This window comes from Sceloporus occidentalis, unplaced genomic scaffold (assembly GCF_023333645.1).
Source record: "Sceloporus occidentalis isolate IW3139 unplaced genomic scaffold, rSceOcc1.0.p SCAF_21, whole genome shotgun sequence".
NCBI lineage: Eukaryota > Metazoa > Chordata > Lepidosauria > Squamata > Phrynosomatidae > Sceloporus > Sceloporus occidentalis.
Genome location: NW_028317001.1, coordinates 11,665,438 through 11,691,075, shown reverse-complemented (window position 1 = coordinate 11,691,075; position 25,638 = coordinate 11,665,438). Strand labels below are relative to the sequence as shown.

At 44.3% G+C, this 25,638-nt stretch overlaps 1 pseudogene; it reads right to left on the bottom strand.

Annotated features, from left to right (window-relative positions):
- Positions 1–532: 532 nt before the first annotated feature.
- The window catches only part of LOC149301601 (uncharacterized), a 136,520-nt pseudogene continuing 111,414 nt past the window's right edge, over positions 533–25,638 (bottom strand).

The window sequence follows — 25,638 nt, the reverse complement described above, 5'->3', positions numbered from 1 at the left end:
CCTCTGTTTTTATGGCTGGGAATGGAGCTGAGGGCTGAGGAGAGAAGAAAGGGTACATTTTGTGCAAATGCAGAATTTCTGTACACCAATGAGTCCAGTGTGTTGAAACAACAAAAACTTTATTTCAAACACATAATCAGAAATTCAGTGTTTAAGTCAGAGCTGCCTTCCCCAAACCAAACATTAAAACCACAAAACCTAAAACATCACACTTGTCCACACCTGCCCCCTCCCTCCAATTCCCACAGTCTATGTCCCACAGATAACAAGGCCCCCTTTGCCATTCCCACAAACTAGCCCTTTCTGTTAAAGCCTGTCCCCAACTTTCTTCAGCCAACATCCCACAAATTCCAAATGCTATCATTCCCATAACTATTCTAACCAGCTGCAGCCAATCCCACCCCTCTGTTTAACTAACCTATTCCACCACCATGATCCCCACTCAAATTTATAAATGAAAGCAATAAGCTATAATAAAGGCAAATAAAACCTCAAAATAACAAAATATAAATGAAAAACATAAACAGGCATATGGACACACAAACCTAACACACGAAATCACAAGGGCTTTTTCTTATCACCACAAGATTTAAAATATATTCTTTGTTTTGCTTCTTGATAAATATAATGTTAGTTCATTTCTGGAATTTGTGTGGCTTCTCTCCTGTGTGGACTCTCTGATGTTTCACTTGGTGTGACTTCTGAGGAAAACATTTCCCACAATGCTGGCATTTGTATGGCTTCTCTCCTGTGTGGACTCTCTGATGTGTCACTAGGTTTGACTTGGAATAAAAACATTTCCCACAATGCTGGCATTTGTGTGGCTTCTCTCCTGTGTGGACTCTCTGATGTGTCACTAGGTTTGACTTCTGAGAAAAAATTTCCCACAATGCTGGCATTTGTATGGCTTCTCTCCTGTGTGGACTCTCTGATGTATCACTAGGTGTGACTTCGTACAAAAACATTTCCCACAATGCTGGCATTTGTATGGCTTCTTTCCTGTGTGGACTCTCTGATGTATCACTAGGTATGACTTCATAGAAAAACATTTCCCACAATGCTGGCATTTGTACGGCTTCTCTCCTGTGTGGACTCTCTGATGTATCACTAGGTATGACTTCATAGAAAAACATTTCCCACAATGCTGGCATTTGTATGGCTTCTCTCCTGTGTGGCCTCTCTGATGTATCTCTAGGTATGACTTCATAGAAAAACATTTCCCACAATGCTGGCATTTGTATGGCTTCTCTCCTGTGTGGACTCTCTGATGTATCACTAGGTATGACTTCATAGAAAAACATTTCCCACAATGCTGGCATTTGTACGGCTTCTCTCCTGTATGGACCCTCCGATGCATGATAAGAATTGACTTGTAAGCAAAATGTTTCCCACAATGCTGGCATTTATGTGACTTGTTTCGTGGGTGGACTCTCTCATGACTCAAATGTTCTTCTGTAAAGAAAGACAATGACATATGAGACTGAAAATCAGAGTTAAGAGAGGAGTGTGTTACTCCATGATTTAGCTCTCATTAACCCCTCCTTATTAGAGATAAAATTAAGAAAGTTTCTGTGAGTAACCCCAAGCATGGCCCTGCTGCTTATGCCCCTAAATCCATAGAACGATTGTATACTTACTTATAGGAGTTAACAAAGAAGAGATTGGAGGGGAATTTTCTTAAGGGAATCAGTGGAAGCAGATAGTCAGACAAAGGATATTCTATTAAACATGTGTAGAAATATTTTGACTGACACGTGGCATCATATCCTGTGAGACTGCCATAGAGTCCTGAGTCAGAGCCCAAGGCATGATGGAAGCTAACTGCAGAGGATGCTTCATGCTGTTTGGCTCCAGGAGATGACTCACAGCCAAAACAGTATACAGCTCACATGCGGATTGGTGTGGATTGGATTGGAATTGTATGTACAAGAGATAGTCAAGTTCATGGAACTCGGAGAGGAGAGCTTGCAACTATTTGCATTATTAGGAGCAGGTAACTAGTGATTTGAGAAACCCATGTTTTTCTTCTCATTCGTTGAGAACTCGATGAGAATTTCTTTAAAAAATATTCATTCCACAAATCCCCCTTTCAAAAGGTGATTTCTTCTCTCCCTTCCAGCAGCTAGCGAAATATTTTTCACAGATTTCTCGAATGACAATAAAAGACAAGTCGAATAATTATACTAATTACTTTGCATTTCAAACTCAATTACCGTGTCAAAAGGAAGTTTGGCAGATGTTTAAAGACCATTCCTATGCTTAAAAAAACCTGAAGGCACACACACAAAAGGGGGGGGGGGAACCCAGTCTCAACAAATAAACTATGATCAAAGCCCCAACAAGAAATGGTAGAGTTGAGGGGACCCTCAAGGACCATCCAGTCCAACCCCCTTCTTCTTTGAAGTAATATTGACCGGCCGAACCCAAAGGGTGCTCAACAATGGCTCCTTTTCATCCTGGAGAGAAGTGACCAGTGGGGTCCCACAGGGCTCTGTCCTGGGCCCAGTGCTATTCAACATCTTTATCAATGACCTGGATGACAGAATTGGGAGCATACTTATCAAATTTGCAGATGATACCAAATTAGGGGGAATAGCTAATACCCCAGAGGACAGGATCAAGATTCAAATTGACCTGAATAGACTAGAAAGCTGGGCCAAAGCTAACAAAATGAAATTCAACACAGAGAAATGTAAGGTATTGCACTTAGGGCGGAAAAATAAAATGCACAGATATAGGATGGGTGACACCTGGCTGAATGAAACTACGTGTGAAAGGGATCTAGGAGTCCAAGTAGACCACAAGTTGAACATGAGTGAACAGTGTGATGCGGCAGCTAAAAAGGCCAATGCTATTTTAGGCTGCATCAATAGAAGTATAGTGTCTAGATCAACAGAAGTAATAGTGCCACTGTATTCTGCTCTGGTCAGGCCCCACCTAGAATATTGTGTCCAGTTCGGGGCACCACAATTCAGAAAGGACATTGAGAAACTGGAGCGTGTCCAAAGGAGGGCAACAAAAATGGTGAAGGGTCTGGAAACCATGCCCTATGAGGAACGACTTAGGGAGCAGGGGATGTTTAGCCTGGAGAAAAGAAGGTTAAGAGGTGATATGATAGCCCTGTTTAAATATTTGAAAGGATGTCATATTGAAGAGGGAGCAAGCTTGTTCTCTGCTGCTCCAGAGAACAGGACACGGAACAATGGATGCAAGCTACAGGAAAAGAGATTCCACCTGAACATTAGGAGGAACTTCCTGACAGTAAGGGCTGTTCGACAGTGGAATGCACTCCCTCGGAGGGTGATAGAGTCTCCTTCCTTGGAGGTCTTTAAACAGAGGCTGGATGGCCATCTGTCAGGGATGCTTTGAATTGGATTTCCTGCATGGCAGGGGGTTGGACTGGATGGCCCTAGTGGTCTCTTCCAACTCTATGATTCTATGATTCTATGATTCTATGATTCTATGTAGTCTGACCCCTGTTCAACATCAGGATGGCACTGGAAGATGGGACAAACTGAGGGTTTTCTTGACATAAAGAGGAGTTTTGCCATGGGATGCCGCTGAAGTTGAGACAGTGTGGCCCTCACAGATGAGAAGGGGAGGGGTGGGGTGCCAAGTGGCAATGCTCTTCTGCCAAGCAGGAATCCTCAAGAAGGAGCAGAGTGGGGTGCGATGGCAGGAATTTTGCCATGGATAAAACCTACCATGAAGGAATACCAGTGAATTTCTATGGTGAACTGGGAGGCTAGAGTTCTAATCTCAGCTCAGCCATGTAAATCCACAGGGTGACATTGGGTAAGTCACACTCTCTCACTCATGGATGTTCTGCACTCTCCTTACCTATTATTACCATTATTGTTATCATTGCATGATAGGTTTGGCCCTTACCATCACCATGGGAGAGGTGCAGAGAGAGAGTTGGCCATGTACTGCCTCTGAGGCTGAGAGAGTGTGAGCCTCACTAAAGAAAAGAAGGGGCAGGTTGGAGTGCAATAGCAGGAATTCTGCCATGGATAAAACCTACCATGAAGGAATACCTAGGAGTTGCAGTTGAAGCTGAGAGCAAGTGACTTGCCCAAGGTCAGCCAGTGAATTTCTATGGTGAAGTGGGAGAATGAAGATCTACTGAACTTTTCCCCTTCCCCACTGCCATACTGTTGTGTGCCGTAATAAATTATGTAGTAAGAGCTCTTCCACAGTGGAATATACTCTCTTAGAGTTTAGTGGAGTCCTCTTCTTTGGAGGTCTTTAAACAGAGGCTGGATGGTGCTTGGAATGTGTATTCCTGCATGGCAGAAGTGGGTTGAACTGGAAGGCCCTTGTGGTCTAGTCCAACTCTATGATTCTGTAATGCTGGTGGATTCCAGTTCCTTACCCACAGAGGCCACATTCTCATAATTCTCCATCATTATATAATTGTACATCAGTCTCTGCTTCTTCGTCAACAGTTTCCATTCATCCTCAGTGAAATATACAGCCACATCCGCAAAGGTCACCTGCAACAGAAAATAGCCCTCATCCACAGAGTGACTAAGCAAAAGGGGAGGAAAGAACATGGTGCCTCCAAATATTATTTCATCACTTTAGAATTCAGTCCAGGAAATAAATTTTAAATGCTGTCCACAAGAAAAAAGCTACTGGCTGTGAGATCAGTTTGTACTGAATCCTTTCAATATAATAAAAATATAATTTAGGCCATGTCTGGAATACTGAGGATGGATTAAGATACTGACTATCCCAACACATATAGTATATTTAGCCACAAAAGACTTATGGTGCGTTTAGCCATTTCTTGCCAAATTTTAGAACCAAATGTCATTATTAAAAAAACATTTGTGGGAAACACTCTGGGCTTCAGGGCCACTGGGCCCACCCCATATTTAGATCCAGAGATGTTCTCCCATATCCCCCAACTTTTCACAGATTGGAAAAGCAATACACATGTGGACAAGCAATCCAGAAGGCGGTGGAGATGGCCAAAGTTGTTTATGAGGAAGATCACACAAGCTAGGAAGAGCACAGCAATTTGCTTTTGCTTCAGCCTCCTGGGAAGGGCAATACCTCGCTTCCTTCTTTCCTTTCCCCACTTTTGAGTTGATGGGGTGCAAACTGAATGGCACTCAGGAATTAAAGTGAGCTGAGAAGGGGGAAAGTGGGAGGATAAGAGAGCAACCGGGACATTTTAAAAAGTGGGGTGACAGAGGATTAACCAGGACTGTCTCTGCTAAATTGGGAGAGTATGTTCTCTGCCTGCTTTCAAGAGCTGGCCCAGCAGTGACACAGATGAAACTAATAGTCAAGAACCTCAACTCACCAAAGAGTTCTTGTATCTCTGCATCCTCTTTCTGTTGGAGCCCAACTCCCTCTGCTTGGCCTCTGTGTCGGCCATTAGGTGGGCAGGGGTCCTGGTGGTCTTGCACTTGGGTCACTTCCAGCAAAAGGTGCCCCAAAGCTGTGTCCAAGGGGGCCAAGATGAAGTTCCTGCGAAAAGAGACCAGAGATTCAAAAAATGACACAAATTGGATTTCCTATAAAGAATTAATCCAAATAGATAGAACTGGTTATAGAATAAAGACACGAGAAAATCCTAATGATCAGGGTTATAATCTTTCATGGTTCTTTTACAGACAATTAAGAAAGCTCTTCCCAATGGATAAAAACAATACATTATTGGCAAATCAGACTCTGATCTAGAACAGGAAATAACGTTGACTAAAGAGAACAGCATCCTGCTGGTGAGATACACAAGTGATACATGCCTCCTTTGGGCTGATGCAGAGGTGGATATCCCCTTCCCCCCTCTGTTCCAAACAAAGCCCCCTGGACCTAGCCTAGATTCACCGCAGATCCCCTACACAAAAGATACTCCATGCCTTATTAGAGTGGTGAAGGATGAGGGGATGGGGAATTGGAGAGGGCCCTGGTTATGTCCCTGTAGCTAGATGTGAAATGGGTGCATCATAAATAAATAAATAAATCATCCGCTGAAACCTCAGTGCTTTCCCCCCTCATCAGCCCCTTTCCCAAGGCTGCATCCACACTGCAGAAATAAGATACTTTGACACCACTTTACACCACTACTAATTCCAGGATTCCATAGGATGGAGCCAGGAGAGTTAACACACTTTAGAACTGGATTATTTCTGTAGTGCAGATACAGCCTGAGTCAGTTGTAAAAGGGCAGAAGCACCCAAGTCTTGTTTTTACCTTCCTAATAACGGTTTTCCTTTAAAAAAAAAAAAGAAAAGCAGTCTGCTTATCTGTCTAATCCTTATTTTTGTTGTTCTTGTTTGTTTCTATGTTTATTTGGTAATAATATGAGATGGTCTGGTTTGGCACCTTCCTACTTGCCTGAAAATCTCTTAATAAGGAAACTGAGGAGACTTTTAAAACCTCCCAAAGGAGCTACTTTTGGGCTAGTTTTGGGGGCAAGCCTCTCCTTAGAAGACAAAGCCCGATGTTTGGGAATAATAACAAGGCTTCTATTAAAACCATCCTTCCCATTTCTAATCCCTTTTAAAACCCATTTTCCCCAGTAGAAGCAGAGCTGTGTAAGAAAACCCTCTCAGAAAAGACACACAAAAGGACACACTTCCTTTCTTTTGGCCCAAGGAGTCTGGTCTCCTTCTTCTCAGGGAGAGAAACAGGAGCCTCTCGGTTCAACTGAAGAGGCCTCAGAGAAGGTTCTGGAACATTATTCCCACAGTCACAAGCAGCACAAAATGGCCGCTAGAACACAAAATGGCCGCCTCTGCTGCTTGGCAGTTGGAGGCCTTCAGGGAACCCTTAATGGAGGATGAAAGGGCCCCAAAATAGGAAGGGAGCCCAAACATGATTTCCAAACCACAACAACACCTAAAAATTATCCTGATGCTTCTATTGAAAGTAGAAACCTGATCCCTCTCCCTCAATACAATCAACAGTAAAAGATATTAATATTTTCTCCCCATCCAACCACTGCCTTCAACACATAGGCAGCACAAACTCAATACAGCATGAGCAGATCAATATCTATGGGACTGACAGGAGTAGATTGGGTCCCCTACTACAGCCCTACTACAGAGTCCTGACCGTTGAGAAGCAGCCTTGAGCAACTGAGGATTTCAGACCGATACAGTTCCAGCTGCAGGACTGTTGGAGACTGCACTTCCCAGAATGAGATGCCTCCCTTTTGGTGCATTTTATGTAAAGGGACTGACTAAAGAGGACTAAATTAAAGGCTGTATTGTTGACTGTTAAAATACACACTAAATGAAGTCATGGGAATATCAATAATGTACACGAAAATTTCCAGTCAAGCTTATAAATGTTGGGATCCTATGGATAAAGTTGCTCTTTCTTTGCTCCCAGAGGCTGCCTTGTCCTGAGTCCTGGGGGATGCCAAGGCTCCCCTGGAGCAGGAGAGAGGGCTCCATAGGGGTCTGAGGGATGTTCTGGTGGGGGATGCTGGGAACTGCAGTCCAACAATCTCTGCAAGGCCTTGCTTTGCCTTCTCGTCCTGAGCCAAAGCAAAAGAGGAAATCTTGCTGGAGGACTTTGTGGAGAAGGAAAGGTGTTTCCAGGGGGAAGCAGAAATGGCAGTTTAAATGCAGGCAGATCCTTGAGGGCAGGCTGACCAGTTGTCCTCCTTTCCCAGGACATGTCCTACATTTCAGCCTGCTGTCCAGGAGGAGGCCCAAAAGGTCATCTGTTTTTAGCCTGACTAAGAAGCATGAATGTACATTTCTCTGAAGGTTTTTAGCTTTTATTTGGTCACGCTCTCCATTTTCCTTGAATGTCTTCCACTTTGCAGTGCCTTGTCCTCCTTTCTGGGGAGGACATCTGGTCACCCTGCTTGAGGGTCTCTTCCCCGATAGGGGGATGTGGTCCAGAGGGAGGGCCAGCCGTGGGTCTCCAGGGGTAGTGTTAGGGTCCAGAAAAGGGAGGGAGAGGCTGGGAAGCCAGACCTTCAGAGTTTCTCCATGCAAAGCAGCTGCTCCAACCACTGGGCTATATTCCCTTCCCAATGGGTGCAGGGGTACAAAGCGGCTGCTGACATTTTGTCTTCTGAATCCTCCCTGCATTGATCACCTCTCCTGTGGCACAGCCCCACTTCTGCCCCAAAACAGTCTTACGTAGGGATGCCATATCCCGCCTGGGGGCGGGACTTTCCCAGTTTGGGGCGGGTCCGCACGGTCCCGCCCCGGTTTGGCCCCGCCCCCGGGACACCCCCCCCTGCGACGGACGCCAGGCAGGGAAAGGAGCCTCGCATGAGCGAGGCCCCTTCCCTGCTTGGCCTCCGCCGCCGAGGGAGGTGGCCTGGCTCTCCTCCCTCTTTCCAGGCCTCTGTGAAGGCCAAGCCTCCACAGAGGCCGGGAAAGGGAGGGGGCTGCCCGCGATCGCGGCGATCGCGGGCGCGCTCCTGGCTCTTTCCCGGCCTCTGTGAAGGCCAAGCCTCCACAGAGGCCGGGAAGGGGAGGGGGGCCGCTCGCGATCGCGGCGATCGCGGGTGCGCTCCTGGCTCTTTCCCGGCCTCTGTGAAGGCCAAGCCTCCACAGAGGCCGGGAAGGGGAGGGGGCCGCCCGCGATCGCCGCGATCGCCGCGGGCGCTCTCCTCCCTCTTTCCCGGCCTCTGTGAAGGCCAAGCCTCCACAGAGGCCGGGAAAGGGAGCGGATTCCTTCTCCGCTTGGCCTCCGTGAACGGAGCCCAAGCGGAGAAGGAATCCTCGCTGAGCGGAGGGATTCTTTTTCCCTTGGGCTCCGTTGGCAAAAACGGAGTCCAAGGGGAAAAGAATGCCTCCCTGGGGGAAGATTCCTTCTCTGCTTGGGCTCCGTGAATGGAGCCCAAGCGGAGAAGGAATCCTCCCCTCAGCGAGGCTCTTTTTCAAATGTAGGACCCCCCAAAAAATAGGTCCTACATTTGAAAATTTTGTCCTACATTTGTCCCGGTTTGGAGGCCCTGACTAATGGCAACCCTAGTCTTACGGAGAAGGCCCAGTTCAAGGGGGAGCTGAGGATTTCTGTTCATCCATTTTGTGAGAGATAATGTTTTAAAGAAAGCTTTTCCTCTGCTTTGGTTTTGTGGAAAAATACCTAATGTATAGCATTTCCCACCTTGGCAGGGGATGGGGTCAGATCAGTGGGGTCCCTAGGGACTGTGGGCCCCATGACCTCTTAGCAAATCTATGGTAGACGCTGCCTCAAAGAGCATTGGAGGAGTCTCTGGCTGGATGGCCATCTCTTCGGAGGACTTGGAGGGCAGAATGCAATGGAGGAGTCTCTGGCTGGATGGCCATCACTTCGGAGGACTTGGAGGGCAGAATGGGGCTGACTGTTTGGCCCTTGGGGCTCCCTTCCAGCTCTAGGAGCCTACGAAGCCTACCTTACAAGGCTGTTGTGGGAGTTAACACAAGACAATTACTACACAAGAATGGCCACCTTTTAGCAGTTTACAATAAAAAAATATCCATACAATACAATAAAAACATGCTTCATGATATCCCAAACCCTTCCTAACCCTCCCATTCAAAATAAAATACCATTAAATTACTGGACAGTTATTAAAACAGTTATTAAAAACAGGAATAGTAGCCAAAGCCCAATGTTTGTGAAGAATAATAATAAGGCTTGTATTAAAACTATCCTCCCAATTTCTGATCCATTTTAAAACCCATGTTCCCCAGAAGGAGCAGAGCTGTGTAATAAGAAAACCATCTCAGAAAAGAGACACAAAAGACACACAAAGAGACACACTTCCTTCCTTTTGGCCCAAGGAGCCTGGTCTCCTTCTCTCTCTGGAGCCTCAGGAGAGAAAGAGAGGCCTCTGTTCAACTGAGGCCTCAGAGAAGGTTCTGGAACATTATTTCCCACAGTCACAAGCAGCACAAAATGGCTGCCAGAACACAAAATGGCCACTGGAACATAAAAATGTTGTCAAAACACAAAATGGCCACTGGAACACAAAATGGCTTCCAGAACACAAAATGGCTGCCTCTGCCTCAGTGCTTGGCAGTTGTCAGTTTGAGGCCTTCAGGGGGAGAGACAGAGAGAGAGAGAGAGAGAGAGAGAGACTGAGGGGAAGAGAGGAAGGAGGTCCTGGAGGGAGGGGGTCTTGGGAGATAGAGAGCCTTCCTGAGATATTTGGGGTTCACTAACTAACAAAGGGGTTTCTGGCTTCATGAAGGATTTGGGGCAAACGGGATCTGAAAGACAGTAGTAGCCTTTTCTCTTGCCAATGGGATTTGCAGTGTATTTCCTGGGCTTGATCTCCCAGCATCCACAGGGCCAGAAAGAGGAGGGGTCCTGCCCTGCAGTAAGGCCCCTCCAATCCCTCTGAACCAAGGACTACAACTGACATGTCTGTCTGTGTTTCTTTATTTCTTTCTCCCTATCTGTCTTGTGAGGTGTGATTAAGCCCTGTTAGTGGTGTTACTCCTCTTGTTGTTGTTGTGTGCCTCCTAGTTGTTTCTGACTTATGGCAACCCTAACGGAAGTCCTTCATGAGCTTTTCTTGGCAAGATTTGTCCAGAAGTGGTTTTGCAAGTGCCTCCTTCTGAGGCTGAGAGAGTGTGACTTCTTGCCTAAGGTCACTCAGTGGGTTCCTGTGGCCAAGAGGGCATTCAAACCCTGGGCTCCAGGGTTATAGTCCAGTGCTCCATCCACTAAACCACCCTGTCTCTTTCTTGAGGCTTTGTAGTTTTTTGTGGCTCCAAGTCATTGCCGACTTCTGGGGAGCATCTCCAGGAATTTTCTTGGCAAGAGCTGTTCAGAGGAGGTTTGCCATTGCCTTTCCCTGAGGCTGAGAGAGTGTGACTTCTTGCCCAAGGGACCCAGCTGGTTTCATGGAGGAGTGGGGCACTGGACCCTGGCCTCCAGAGTTTTAACCCAACACTCAAACCACTGCACCACACTGTCTCCCATTCCCATGTACATCCTGGGAAATAATTGCAGACTTTCTTCTGTTCTTCATGTGTGTCTTCAAGTCGTTTCCAACTTATGGCAACCCTAAAGCAACCTTATCATGGGGTTTCCTTGGTAGGTTTCTTCAGAGAGGGATTGCCATTGCCATCCTCTGACGCTGAGAGAGTGTGACTTGCCAAGGGTCACCTAAGTCCACTGCAGCAATAATCCAATCTGAGGCCTGTTACAGACTGCCAAAATAAAGCTGCTTCAGGTCTCTTTGGAGGCATGCTATTTAAATGATGCATGGGTCCTAAGAGTCCGAAAGTTGTACCAAAGCCACACTCCATTCCTAAGCACTGGAGTGCAGCTTTTGGTGCAGGTTCCAGATTCTTAGGATGCATGCATCATTTAAATAGCATACCTCCAAAGAGACCCCAAGCAGCTTTATTTTGGCAGTCTGTAACAGGCCTGAGACTGCTTTAACTCCCCCTGGCTCAGTGCTAGGGAATTCTGGGAAATGTAGTTTTCTGAGACATTGAGCCTTCTCTGTCATAGAGCTCTGGTGCCACAATAAACTCCAGTTCCCAGGATTCCCTAGCACTGAGCAAGGGCAGTTGAAGCACCCTCAAACTGGACTCTTGCTGCCGTGTGTTTTGGTCCTTTCTTGGCCGCAAACTGTCCATAGCCTGCAATGCATCTCCTAATTCTGTTGGCAGTCCCTCCCTTCCAACACTTTCTCATTTCCCCCCAAAACCAGCGCAAAGCTGGCAGATGGAAAGAGGTTTTAAAGCAGCATTTAAATCTGCCATATTTGTTTTTAAAAGACTAAATGTCCCAAATGCTATTATCAGTTTTGTAGCTATTATTACGGAAAGACGCAGAGTGCAAACTCCTCAAGTACCTTTATTTTCTGGATTGAGATGGGCTTTTCCAACTGACTCTCTGTGATGATCTCCGGTGGTCCAAGCAGCCAAACTGCGCCCCTGGAATAATAATAATAATAATAATAATAATAATAGTTTTATACCCCTCTCTTCAGCCAAAAGGCTATCAGAGTGTCTTACAAATTGTTAATTAGACATTTAGACAATATGGCTCTTAGCCCAGCAGACCCTTAACTTCCTTAAATCCCGCTGCCATCATCCAGTGAATTATAAAAGGGTTTCCCTTAACCTTCACTGGGACCAGTTAAGGAACCTTATTTCTCCTTCTTTACTGATCTTCCCAAGCATCAACCGAGCCAAAACACGTGTAAAAGGAGCGTCGAGTAGTAGATACTCCAAGGAGATGTTTACTATAAATAACAAAATATAACTGAAATATAAGCCATACAAGATATTAAGAGTCTTGCAGGTACAATATTTGTAAGTATATAATATTTAATTCATACAAGCTATTGAATAAACCTAAGCGTCCAATTCTGAAACTAACTTCCAGGATCCGCTCTTTAACTCTCTCTCTCGATCTCCAACCGACACAATTCCCCCAACTGTCTCTTGGTCTCTCAGGCCTTATATCTCCTTCTCACGGAAGCTTCCAGAAGAACCTTTATCTAGCTCTCTGATTGGTCAAGAGAGCCTTCTGTAGCAGTGATGTCACTCTGCATTTGCATAAACCTCCCTTTTCTGCCTGAAGAAGACCTCCATTGACTGGAGCCCTGTTATTACAACAACAACCCTTCTTTTCCTTGGAAGAGATTCACAACTATACCTTGTTTCCCGGCTGGGAAGAATAGGAGAGTTCCAGAGGTTCCCATTTCCAGAAGAAGGAGGAAGGCTTAGAGGAAGAGCCTAAGGAGGAGGAGGAGCAGACAGGCCTCTGGAGCATTCTGCAGAGGAAGAAGAAGGAGAAGAAGAAGGGGCTCCTGAGCATACGCAGAGGCCTCTGGGGCAGAAGCCACAGGGAGAAATCTCCTGGTTGTAACTTATTATTACTATTATTAGTAGTAGCATTAGTATTATTTTATTTATTTATAAAGACATGGAAAGACGTATTTATAAAGAGCATCTCAGTGAGTCTCTATATTATAGCGTCAGGAAAGATTTTAGGTGCTCTTAAGGTTTGGAAATGCTGTTTGGGGTCCCTTCTGACTTTAGGACCTTTCATCCTCCATTTTGGGTTCCCTGAAGGCCTCAAACTGCCATCTGCCAAGCGCTCAGGCAGAGGCTGCCATTTTGTGCTGCTTGTGACTGTGGGGAATAATGTTCAAGAACCTTCTCTGAGGCCTCTTCAGTTGAACTGACCATTGGCTTCTCTTTCTCTCCTGAGGCTCCAGAGAGAGAAGGAGGCCAGGCTCCTTGGGCCAAAAGGAAGGAAGTGTGTCTCTTTGTGTCTCTTTTCTGAGAGGGTTTTTATATTACACAGCTCTGCTCCTTCTGGGGAAAATGGGTTTTAAAAGGGGTCAGAAATGGGGAGGATAGTTTTAATACAAGCCTTCTTCTTCTTCTTCTTCTTCACAAACATTGGGCTTTGGCTTCTAAGAGGAGGCTACTCCCCCAAAAAGGCCCAAAGTGGCTCCTTTGGGAGGTTTTAAAAGTCTCCCCAGTTTCCTTATTAATAGATTTTCAGGCAAGAAGGAAGGAGGCAGAACAGAATAACTCAGATTACCAAGAATGAAACAAACAAACATAGAAGCAAACAACAACAAGAAAAATAAGGATTAGACAGAAAAGCAAACTGCTTTTATTTAAAAAAGCAAAACCATTCTTAACAGGATAAAAGTACAAATTGGGTTCTTCTATCCTTTATAACTGACTGAGGCTGTATCTGCACTTCAGAAATATTCCGGTTGGAAACCACTTTTTTTCTTTTGCAATTTATTTATAAACAATCCTTTGCAAACAAAAATGAAAAAACATACCAAGACATTTGCATAACTATTAAAGCTACAACAACAAAAAAGTACAAATACCTATAGCATACACATACAACATGCAATAAATAACATCCTGATATACAAAACTGTCAGAAATGTACTATTAAGTTACTTCCAAGATAAGCTAAGATGACCCTTTTATTTAATTTACTTAAATTCCTACAAGGTATCGATACGTGTTAAACCTTTAATGTTCAAGTAGACTTTCCATATGATATCTGGGATCGTAAATTAATAATTAGTATTACAAAATAAATCAAAGCATGACCAGTCCTCTTTAGTTTTCTCAACTTTTTTGAGTCTATGGGCCAAAATCATAGAAAATAACTTATAATCCATATTTAATAAGGAAATTATTAAAAACAACTGAGTTTAAAATGAGAGTCTTCTCAGATGACATTTGTATTCCCTGGAGAACCCAGAAAAGAGTACAAGAAAATTGATGGAAGTAATAGTGGAATTCAAATATGATTGAGGACTAAAAGGAAACAGAGACAAAACAACATTAATAACAAAAAATATGAGGAAAAGGAAGAACAAATGCAGGAAGAAATTAGTGGATTTAAAGAGGGAAAGAAAGTTAAATATCTAGGCATAAATGTAACAAATAAAAACTCAGATCTATTTTACAATAACTATGAGACACATGGAAGGAAATCAGAAAAGACCTAGAAAAATGGGGGAAATTACACTTATAGCTATTAGGAAAAATGTCACTGATCCAAATGAGTTTCCTTCCTGAAATGCTGTTTCTGTTTCAAGCGATACCCATCATCCAGAATGAAAGACCATTGAATCTATGGCAAAAGGAAATCTCAAAATTAATTTGGAATTAAAAAAGAGCTAGGATAAAAGCGAAAATACTTTGTGATGACAAAAGTAGAGGAGGACTTTATTATGCTGCTTGTTGTTTAGTTTGGATTAGAGAATGGTTTATGTTAGAGAATGAACAATTTTTATGTCTGGAGGGTGAACATTTAAGATTTGGGTTGAATGGATACTTAATTTACAATAAAGAGAAATTTCATAAAGAAAACACAAATCATTTCTAAGAAAAGCTCTATTGAAGATCTGGGGTGAAAACAAGTGTAGATTATGTCCAAAAATACCTTTATGGTGTTTGCCGCATGAGGCTCTTTTCAGGAGGAAAGGTATCCAGAAAACTAACTGGTTAAGATACAAGGATGTACTGAAAGAATCGCAAGGAAAACTAGAGATCAAAACACAAGAAGAACCTAAAGAATCTGGCCTAGATTGTCACTGGTATCTTTATCATCAAATGAGGGAGAGGTTTAAAATAGATGTGAAATTAGGAGGAATACAAAATGAAAAGTGGAATTGTGGAAGCCATGCTCCATGGTCATTCCATGCCTGATGAGAGTGTTGGGTGCGAGGCATTGGAGAAGCATCCAGCTGTGTTTCTCTAGCCAGAAGCCAAAGGAAGGCCTTCTCCTCTGAGGGCCACTGGGGAGGTCAGGAGGTTTCAGCAGATGATGCGCTCATTTCACATCTAGCTACAGGGACATAGCCAGGGTCCTCTCCAATTCCCCATCCCCTGACCCCCCTCCACTCTCACAAGGCATGGAGTGTCAGGACCATGGAGAACAGGTCTGAGGAAATGACAGGCATGTGGCCACTAGGTGGAGCTGTTGTGGAAGTCATTGACAGCTCTAGTGGCAGTTAGATGTGTCAGCATTTAAACAGTGCATCATTGGAATGTTGATGCAACTGTCAACTGTCATTCTCAACTGTCACTGAGGAAGAGTCAGACAGTGTGTGCCTCAGAGTGGGTTGTTACTGGTGTGGATGGTGGAGGGTGTCGATGTATATAGTGTTGTACACAGTGGAACTTCTGATATGAATAAAAGCCTCATCTGAGAGAAGATTACAGTGTCTCTCTGCTCATTGAGAAAGAGACAGGTGTTTCTTCAGCTCACAAGCTACTGACTACAGTCAAGGTGGAGAATCTGGTGCCATACATTAACATGTTGCCTCACGTGCTGCGCAACATAGCAACGTCAAAAGCGTTTTAACATGAAGTATCTGTTGTGTAGGGGAGCTGCAGTGAATCTATGCTAGGTCCAGAGGGCTTTGTTTGGTGAAGAGGGAGGAAGGGGATACCCACCTCTGCATTGGCCCAAAGGAGGCATATGTCACCTGCGTATCTCAATAGCAGCATGCTGTTCTCTGTGTCTTTGAGTGATGTAGGATTTCTTGACAAACCAAGCCTAACCCTAGTCTCTTTCTCAGGAACCTCATCTTGGCCTCCTTGTACACAGCTTTGGGGAATATTTTGCTGGAAGAGACCCAAGTGCAGGGCTACCAGCACACCCTTCCCCCCTGCCCACCCACCTAATGGCCATCACAAAGGCCAAGCGGAAGGAGTTGAGCTCCAAGAGAAAGAGGCTGTCAAAGTACAACTCTTTGGTGAGTTGACATCCTGACTATTACTTTCATTTGTGTCACTGCTGGGGCAGCTGATGAAAGTGAGTGGAGAACATATTGTTCCAATTTGGAAGAGAAAGTCCTGGTTAATCCTCTGTCACCTCATTTTTTCAGGAGCTTTAAAAAATGTCCCGGTTTCTCTCTCCTCCTCCCACTGTCCCCCTTCTCCTCAGAAGTCTTGGGTTGCTGCAAAATGACTTCCAAGGAGTTTGCACCCCATCAACACAAAAGGGGGGAGATGAGAGGAGATAAGTTGCCAGGGTCTTCCCTTGCCAGGAGGCTGAGACAAGAGCAAACTGCTGTGCCCTTTCTAGCTTGTGTGATCTTCCTCATAAACAACTTTGGCCATCCTCACCATCTTCTGGTGTTGCTTGTCCACATGTGTCTTGCTTTTCCTGACTGTGACATGTTGGGGATATGGGAGACCATCTCTGGATCTAAATTGGGGGTGGGCCCAGGGGCCCTCAAGTCCAGAGTGCTCCCCAGAACTGTTTTTCAAAATGACATTTGCCTCTGAAATTTGGCAAGAAATGTCTAAATGCACCATAATTCTTTTGTGGCTAAATGGACTATATGTGTTGGGATTCTCAGTATCCGAATCCATCCTGAATATCCCAGCCATAGTTTAAATTAAAAAATTTATTATATTTTATATTATATTGAAAGGATTCAAGACAAACTGTTCTCAAAGGCAGTAGCTTTTTGCTTGTTGACAGAATTTAACGTTTATTTCCTGGACTGAATTCTGAAGTGATGAAATAATATTTGGGATGCACCATGTGTTTTCCTCCCCTTTTGCTTAGTCACTCTCTGGATGAGGGCTATTTCCTATTTCAGGTGACCTTTGCAGATGTGGCAGTATATTTCTCTGAGGATGAATGGAATCTGTTGACGAAGAAACAGAAACTTTTGTACAATTATGTAATGATGGATAATTATGAGAATGTGGCTTTTGTAGGTAAGGAACCTGAATCCACTGCTCTTTCTATAAAGACTGAAGGCCCTTTCATACTACATTATCATGTTGCTTTGGTTTCACTAGAATTATAAAATCATAGAGTTGGAATAGACCACAAGGGCCATCCAGTTCAACTCCCTTCTGTCACGCAGGAATACACATTCAAATCACCTCCAAGAGATGGCCATCCAGCCTCTCTTTAAAGACCTCCAAAGAAGAGGACTCCACCAAACTCTAAGGGAGTATATTCCACTGTCAATGAGCTCTTACTGTCACAAAGTTCCTCCTAATGTTTAGGTGGAACCTCTTTCCCTGTGGCTTGCATCCATTGTGGTGTCTCCTTTTTTCTGTAGCAGCAAAAAACAAGCCTCCTCCTTGAACAACATGACACCCTTTCAAATATTTAAACATGGATATCATATCCACTCTTTATCTTATTTTATCAGGCTAAACATAACCAGCTCTCTAAGCTGCTCCTCATAGAGCATGATGTTTTCCAGACCCTTCACCACTTTGGTTGCCCTCCTTTGGACATGCTCCAATTTGTCAACATCCTTTTTAAATTGTGACGCCCAGAATTGTGGACACAGGATTATTCCAAGTGAGGCCTGACCAAAGCAGAATATAGTGGCACTATTACTTCCCTTGATCTAGAAACTATTCTTGTGTTGATGCAGCCTAGAATCACATTGACCTTTTTAGCTACTGCATCACACTGTTCGCCTATGTTCAACTTGCGGTCTCCTTGGAATCCTTGAGCCCTTTAAAGCCTAGTTTAATTGTGATAGCAACATCCTGTAGAATATTTGAATCTGTAGTTCAGTGAGGCACTATTGCTCTCCAGTTTCTAAGGATTCTAATTACCCAATCCTAAACTGCCAGTTCTAGGATTTTGTAGAAAGAAGCCATGGAGATTAATGCTTTTCACACCCAAATGGTACTCAGCACATCCCTGAGAAAGTTTCCTACCTTTTTGGCTCCTATTCCATCTTTTTAAGGCTCTGGAGAGTCTTCTTGGGGGAAAGACCTCCCTTGGGCCTGCAATGGCACAGAGACGGCCCAACAGTGGCAAAATGGCCTCCACTTAAGCAAAGGGATGCTGTGAGATGTTGAGGGGCAAAATAATATTTCATTTCTCCCCCTGCCCTCAGGCAATACAATGTGGGGTTGCCCCTGAGATCTCCTCCAAACCCCATCAGTAGTCCATGCCTGTCTTATATATGTTTTAAGGCTGTTTTAAGGCTGTTGCCTGGCATGTGACCCTCACCAAAATAGGAATCCATGTCCCAGCCCCGTTACTCTGCCTTTGCCAAGGAATTATTGAAATCTGACTCCAACTTAATTTAATATAAAATAGGGAGGAGTAAACATAGGGCTATATCTTGGGCTAACACTTCCTTAACTCTGATATTCAGTATTATCTGTCATTATCCTTCTTTACAGAAGAACTTGTCAGTCATGGGAGAGTCCACACAGGAGAGAAGCCATACAAATGCCAGCATTGTGGGAAATGTTTTTCTCGACAGTCAAACCTAGTGACACACCAGAGAATCCACACAGGAAAGAAGCCATACAAATGCCAGCATTGTGGGAAATGTTTTTCTTTGAAGGCAGTCTTAGTGACACACCAGAGAATCCACACAGGAGAAAAGCCATACAAATGCCAGCATTGTGGGAACTGTTTCTCTTTGAAGGGAGACTTAGTAAGACATCAGAAAGTCCACACAGGAGAGAAGCCATACAAATGCCAGCATTGTGGGAACTGTTTTTCTCAGCAGTCAAACCTAGTGACACACCAGAGAATCCACGCAGGGGAGAAGCCATACAAATGCCAGCAGTGTGGAAAATGCTTTTCTTGGAGGTCAGGCCTGTTCTATCACCAGAGAGGCCACACAGGAGAGAAGCCACACAAATCCAAGCAGTGAATGAACATTGTTTTGTAAAGAAAGAATACAAAAAAATTTTTTTTTCAATTCAGGGGTACTAAAAAGCCCTCATGATTTTATTTGTATGGTTTTTCTGGGCATATGTCTGTTTATGTTTTAAAATTATGTTTTGTTAAGTTTAGGTCTTAATTGCTACTAGTATAGATATTTGCTTTGTGTTATAAATTTGGCTGGGGATTGTGGGTCATGGTATAGGTTAGTTAAATGGGGGGGGGGTGGCTGGGATTTGTTGCAGCTAGCTAGAATAGCAATGATAGCATTCGGAATTTGTGGGATGTTGGCTGAAGAAAGTTGGGGATCGGTAGTAACAGAAAGAGAGCTAGCTCCTTCAACTGTCTGGGGCAGGGAGAGATTGTGCATGTGAGAAGGATGGCAAAGTGGGGCTGGTTAATAGTGGGGGATAGATGGTGGGAATTGTAGGTGGGGGCTAGGTTTCGTAGAAGGTGGAGTTTTAGGTTTTGGGGTTTCAATCTATTCTGGGCAGTTCTGGCTTAAACACTGAATTTCTGATATGTATTTTCAATAAAGTTCTTTGCTATTTCAACACACTGGACTCTTAGATGCACAAAAGTTGTGAATTTGCACAAAACTGACACTTTCTTCTCTCCTCAATCCTCAGCTCCATTCCCAGCCGTAAGAACAGCATAGACAAACACACATCTATCTATCTATCTATCTATCTATCTATCTATCTATCTATCTAATCTATCTGTGAATATACAGTATACACAGAGAGACTATTTCCAAAGCAGAGCCTCCCTTTCCTGCCTTTCCTGGGCTCCATTGCGGCCTCTTCAAAATCTCCTCAAAGGAAGGAAGGAAGGAAGGAAAGGGAGCCTACTGAACCCCCGGTGCACCGCTTCCCTCAAAGTCCGCCAGTGGAATAAACAGCAGCAGCAGTAAGGCCCTGGTGCTTCCTTCACATGATCAGAAGGGGCCTTTGGATGTATGTGCACATGCACAGTCTCAGACCTGAAGCCATTGCTGCCCTCACAGTCTGTTCTGAGATGGAAATGGGGGACAACCCTCGTTCGTTTAGAGGAATGGCTTGAGGATCTTCTGGCGTGGGGGGGGGGGCTTGGGGGTTATAAGAAGGAAGGAAGCCCCTCTTCCTTCAAAGAAAAGCAGTGGGGCTTCCAGGCCTCCTCTCCCTCTTTCCTTCCCTGCCTCCTCTTCGGAGGATTCCTTGTGGCCCAGGTACTTGGGGGTTATTATGAGAAAAGAGGTGGGGGTCCATTAGAGAGAGGCATGGCCATGGAGGGGATCATGATCCAAATATACAAAGGTCTTTGAGGAGCTCCCTCCCTCCTGGAAAGTGGAGCAGAGGAAAGACCCTGGAAAAATGTGTCCAGTTCTGGGCACCATAATTTAAAAAGGATGTGGAGAAAGTGGAGTATGTCCAAAGGAGTGTGACTAAAATGGTGAAGGGTCTGGAAACCATGCCCTATGAAGAACACCTTAGTGAACTGGGAGTGTTTAAGCCTGGAGAAGAGACGGTTAAGAGGTGATATGATAGCCCTGTTTAAATACTTGAAGGGATGTAATATTGAGGAGGGAGGAAGCTTGTTTGCTAATGCTCCAGAGACTTGGACCCGGAACAATGGATGCAAGCTCCAGGAAAAGAGATTTCACCTCAACGTTAGGAAGAAGGAACTGACAGTAAGAGCTGTTCAACACTGGAACACACTCCTTCCTCAGAGTGCAGTCGAGTCTCCTTCCTCAGAGGTCTTTAAACAGAGGATTGATGGCCATCTGTCGGGGATGCTTTGATTGAGATTTCCTGCATGGCATAATAGGGTTGGACTGGATGGCCCTTGGGGACTCTTCCAACTCTATGATTCTATAAGTGTATACAGAATAGCCCCCAGAATTCCAAAGCATGGAGCCATCAATCTGCATTAATCCTACAGTGTAAGTGCAGCTTTATTATCTGTCTTTTATTGCCCTTTGTCCGTATGAGCAAGAAGTGGAATGGCCTCTGCCTGCATTGATTTCCTTCACAATCATCTTAACTCAGAAGCTCTACAGACCATCCCTAAGGGACAGCCTGCAGTCGCCCCTTTTTGCGATGGATCAAGGCTGCGGCAGGCTCACCCCGTGGCCCTGATCTGGCCTTTTGAGGGTGCGAAAAGGAGCCACAAAAAGCAGCTCAATTTTGCGCACTCTAAAGGGGACCATAGCCACATTGCCACAGCTATGCAGCACTTCTTTGGGGCTGTGTCATGTGGAGCAGTACATGGCATCAGGGCGTCCTGGGAGGCAGAGTTGGGCATGCATTGTGAGGACACTATGCCATTACACCGCCCCTATGCTGGCCTTAATGGCCAGTGTGTACAGGGCCTTAGTAGCATCAGAGGCAGCATGTAGGCCTATGGTTCCATCGCAAAGTGGTTTGAGCACTGCTTTATGACTCTGGAGACCAGGGTTCGAATCGTAGCTCAACCATGAAAGCCACTGAGTGACTGTAGTCAGGCTACACTCTCCCAGCCTCAGAGGATGATAAAGGCAAAGCCCCTCTGAAGAAATGTGACAAGAAACCTAATGATAGGGTCGACATAAGTCAGAAATGACTTGAAGGCACACAACAACAGTTATTTATTCGTTTATTGTAACCTAAAACATAACATAAACATGACATGACATACAAAATGACATAAAATATATAATAAGAATTCCTTTCATTCTTTCTCTCCTTCCTAAGATATCTATGCTTGGTGTTCATACATATTTTTGGTAATGTTCCTTCCTTATATACACATGATAATAGATAATAATAAAGGCTGCACCTACAATGTAGAATCAATGCTGTTACTTACATACAAATGATTTTTGGATCTATCTTAAATATACAGATCATCCCAAATTCTGAATAACTATACAAAACAGCTTCTCTTACTTAAACCTGAAAACCAAGAATTGACATTTCTCCCAACATGTTACTTAAATATTTCATTACCAGTTCCCAAATACTGACAAGTTTCCCTAGGCTTTCGGGTTTCATGGCTTTTATATGGGGTAGATGTATTAGATAATGCGTTTTCACTTTTGTATGTTTTTAACCTTAATTTTATACTGTTTTAATGGTCTTATTTTAAATTGGTTTTTTTATTGTTTTAAAGGCGTTTTATCTTGCAAAGCCACATTGGGAGAAAGGCAGAGCATAAATAAATAAAACAATTCATGAAACATATCCATTTGTCTAGTTCAGCCATTTCTAATAGTTTTAATGACCAGTCTTGCATCGAAGGGGTTGAACTCTTTCCATTTATGTACTATTAAGATTCTGGCTACCAATGTCATATAATTCAATATCTTAGCATCTCTGCCAGACGAAGAAGCCAGTGAAGCTTTGAAAGTTTACATGATGCAACTATTTCCCCATTTTGGGAGGCCACTAAAGTTATATTTTGTATTGTGGACAAGCCATGGTTTCCAAATCTTTGATCATTTTCACTCATCCTTCCCTGGAGACGTTATTCCAGCTTGTCCACATCCTCTTGACTCATGGTGCCCATAACTGGACACAGATTCCAGCGGAGGCTTGACCAGAGCAGAATACAGTGGCACTATTACTTCCTATGATCTAGAGTCCTGCTGAATTCAGCCTGGAATCATACTAGCTCTTCTGGCTGCTGCTCCACACTGTTGACACGTTTAGCTTGGTGTCTACTAAGACCCCAAGATCCGTTTCACAAGTGCTCCTTTCAAGCAAGGTGTCACCCATCCTAAGTTGAGCCTGTCATACTTTGGACATGCCACGAGAAGACCTCAATCACTAGACAAAGACAATAAAGCTTGGCAAGGTAGACCACAGGAGCCAGGGTGGAGTAGTGGACTCCTCCTGCCCTTCCCCTGGCCTCCAGTTGTGGACGATGGATCTGGAGACCAGGGTTCAAATCCCCGCTCGGCCATGTAAACCCACTGGGTGATCTTGGGCAAGTCATATGCTCTCAGCCTCAAGGGAAAGCCATGGCAAACCTCCTGTGAACAAATCTTATAAGAAAACCCCATGATAGGCTCAACTTGGGGTCACCATGACACCCTGCATTTTGCATTGCCTTGGCCTCCTTTGCGGTGATGGCGAACATTTCTAGGTCCGCGTGCCGGGGGCGGGGCTTCTGCCCTCTGTGGGTGGGACTTCTGCCATCCATGGGCAGGGCTTCCACCATCGGAGGCGGGGCTTCCAGGGCAAGAAGAGACAGCTAGAAGCCGGGGGAAATTAGGGGGTGATGGGCACATGGTGTTGCTCCTGCTCCTCCTGCCCTTCCCCTGGCCTCCATCTGTCTCTCAGCTGGGGGAGAGTAGGGGCCCATAGTGGGGAGGAGCAATGGGCCTCTGATGCCCTCCGCGAGGCTTTGCCAGTCCTGAGGTGTACTTCCAGGGACCATTGGATTAGATTCAAATTTCTGCATGTGTTTCGCTTCAAATTGTTTTAAAAGGCTGTTGGCTCTTCTCGTTTAAATTGCCATATTTTAAAATACAGATTAAGCGCACTTAAATCACTCTTGTCTTAAATTGCATTGCCATCTTGTGGCACCTGTGAGACTAACTGAGCAAAAGAAGTTGAAGCATAAACTTTTGTAGACTTGTTCTCCGTCCTCAGATCCATGGAGTCAACAGGTGCCCAGGAAAGACCTTAGATCCTTCCGGAGCACCCTCTCACTCCTTGCATCTGCCGAAGGAGATCAAGTCTACAAAAGCTGATGCTAAAACTTCTTTCGAAGGCAAAAGACCTGGTCCAGCTCCTCTTGGCTTCTCCACTGGGTTTTTGGCACAACTGGTCTCACTTTTATCTTCCACACAGTCCTTTTTCTCCTCCATTTCTGGACTAAATTCAGCTGGTAGTCAACTTGGGCTTGGAGCTGCTTCTCCTGTGGCCTTTTGTATCTCTCAACTAACATGACCTTTGGATGGGAAAAGAAAAGGAAAGGAAAGAAAAGAAAATCTCACTTAGTTTTTAATTAAAATTCCCTGCCAGAGCAGGAGAAGCAAGAGTTGGAAGGCGAGAGACTGAACCTGATGTGAACATTGTTTTCTGGGGGAAGGTTGTAAGTGGCACATCTGGTTCACATGGTCATCATGGTATTACTGGTTGTTCTTTTGTAATTGGAAAACAACAATGCATGTTCTTTGACTGCAGTTTTTCTCCTTCTCCTTCTGTATTAATAAACATAACACTGAGAAATAACAGACACGTAAAGGGAATGATGCAATAAACAAACAAATGACTTTCGACAACAATTTCCAAATCATGTCAGATAGGAAAACCCAGCAAGACAAATCATTTGGACCTGTGTACCTTTCTACAAATAGATGCAGGAGGTTTAAAGGGAGATGTGTCTATTTTTGTTTACATATGCAATGCAGATATCCCAAATCTCCAACAAAAATGTTGTATAGTGAAATATTCTCTTGTATCTGGGAAATGTCTAATTAACAATTTGTAAGCCACTCTGATAGCCTTGGTTGAAGAGCGGGGTATAAGTAAACTATTATTATTATTATTTGTGTGTTTATTTTGGTAAGGAATTCACTTTATATACTTTCCCCCCCAGTAGTGATAGGCATTGATCTGCACCTTTTAATATATCTAAATGATAGGCTCTGACCTGCACCTTGATATCAAAAGTGCATCTTAACCTAGCATGGGATCCAAATAACAGGTTCCCACTGAAACAAGGGGAAGCCATGGTTTTTGATATGTAAACGAATTTCCTTTCCCAGCTCTGAAGAGGAGCTGCTTAGCTGCTATCAGGCAGATGTCTTAAGGAAGTGTTTCTCTCTTGGGATTGAGGGGGAGTCATTTGAATCAAAGGAATGGCATTTGCATAGCCATTTGGGTCCCTACTCTAGCAGAAACATTTGGTGAGATCACAACATGGACCTAAGATGTGAAAGACACCTCAAACAGTTTCAGACTGACTGCCCTTTGTCTAGAGACCCTGCTAAACCCTTAAAAGGTCTCCTAAATTTAGGGATGTGCTGCTGCCAGCCACTCTCAGCTGCCTCCCTCACCCAGGTCTCTGGTCATTTTGCAGCCAACATCTATGTCAGTTTGAAGTCAGAGTTGCTCTGACCTGGTCTGCTAAGCCTTAAATATTAAGCAGAATTACAAATCCTCACACAAATTGGACTTCCCAAGATAGAACCTCTACATCAGAGCCTATTATCTATCCCACATCTACCACGTTATTTCCTGAGCCTTGTATGAATGCATGTGCGTATGTGCCAGTGTGTGTTTGAACCCCTGTTTCCAATAAAAGAGACATTGATTGTACTTAGAGCCTCTGCCTCATTTCTGGATTTCTAGTTCCTGGTATACAGACCGGAGGGCTGATCCCTGAGGTGTAGTAACAGGCCTCCTCTTGTGACCCTGAGCAAATTAAATTCCCCATTGATAATTTGGTCACTGTTCACTGTTACAGTAGAAAGGTGGTATGTAAATAAACCTGACTTGCCTCATAAAATTCATTGAACGGCTCTCACTAAGGACAAAGGTCTGTGTCCCACTGTATCCAACCCCCTTAGTGGCT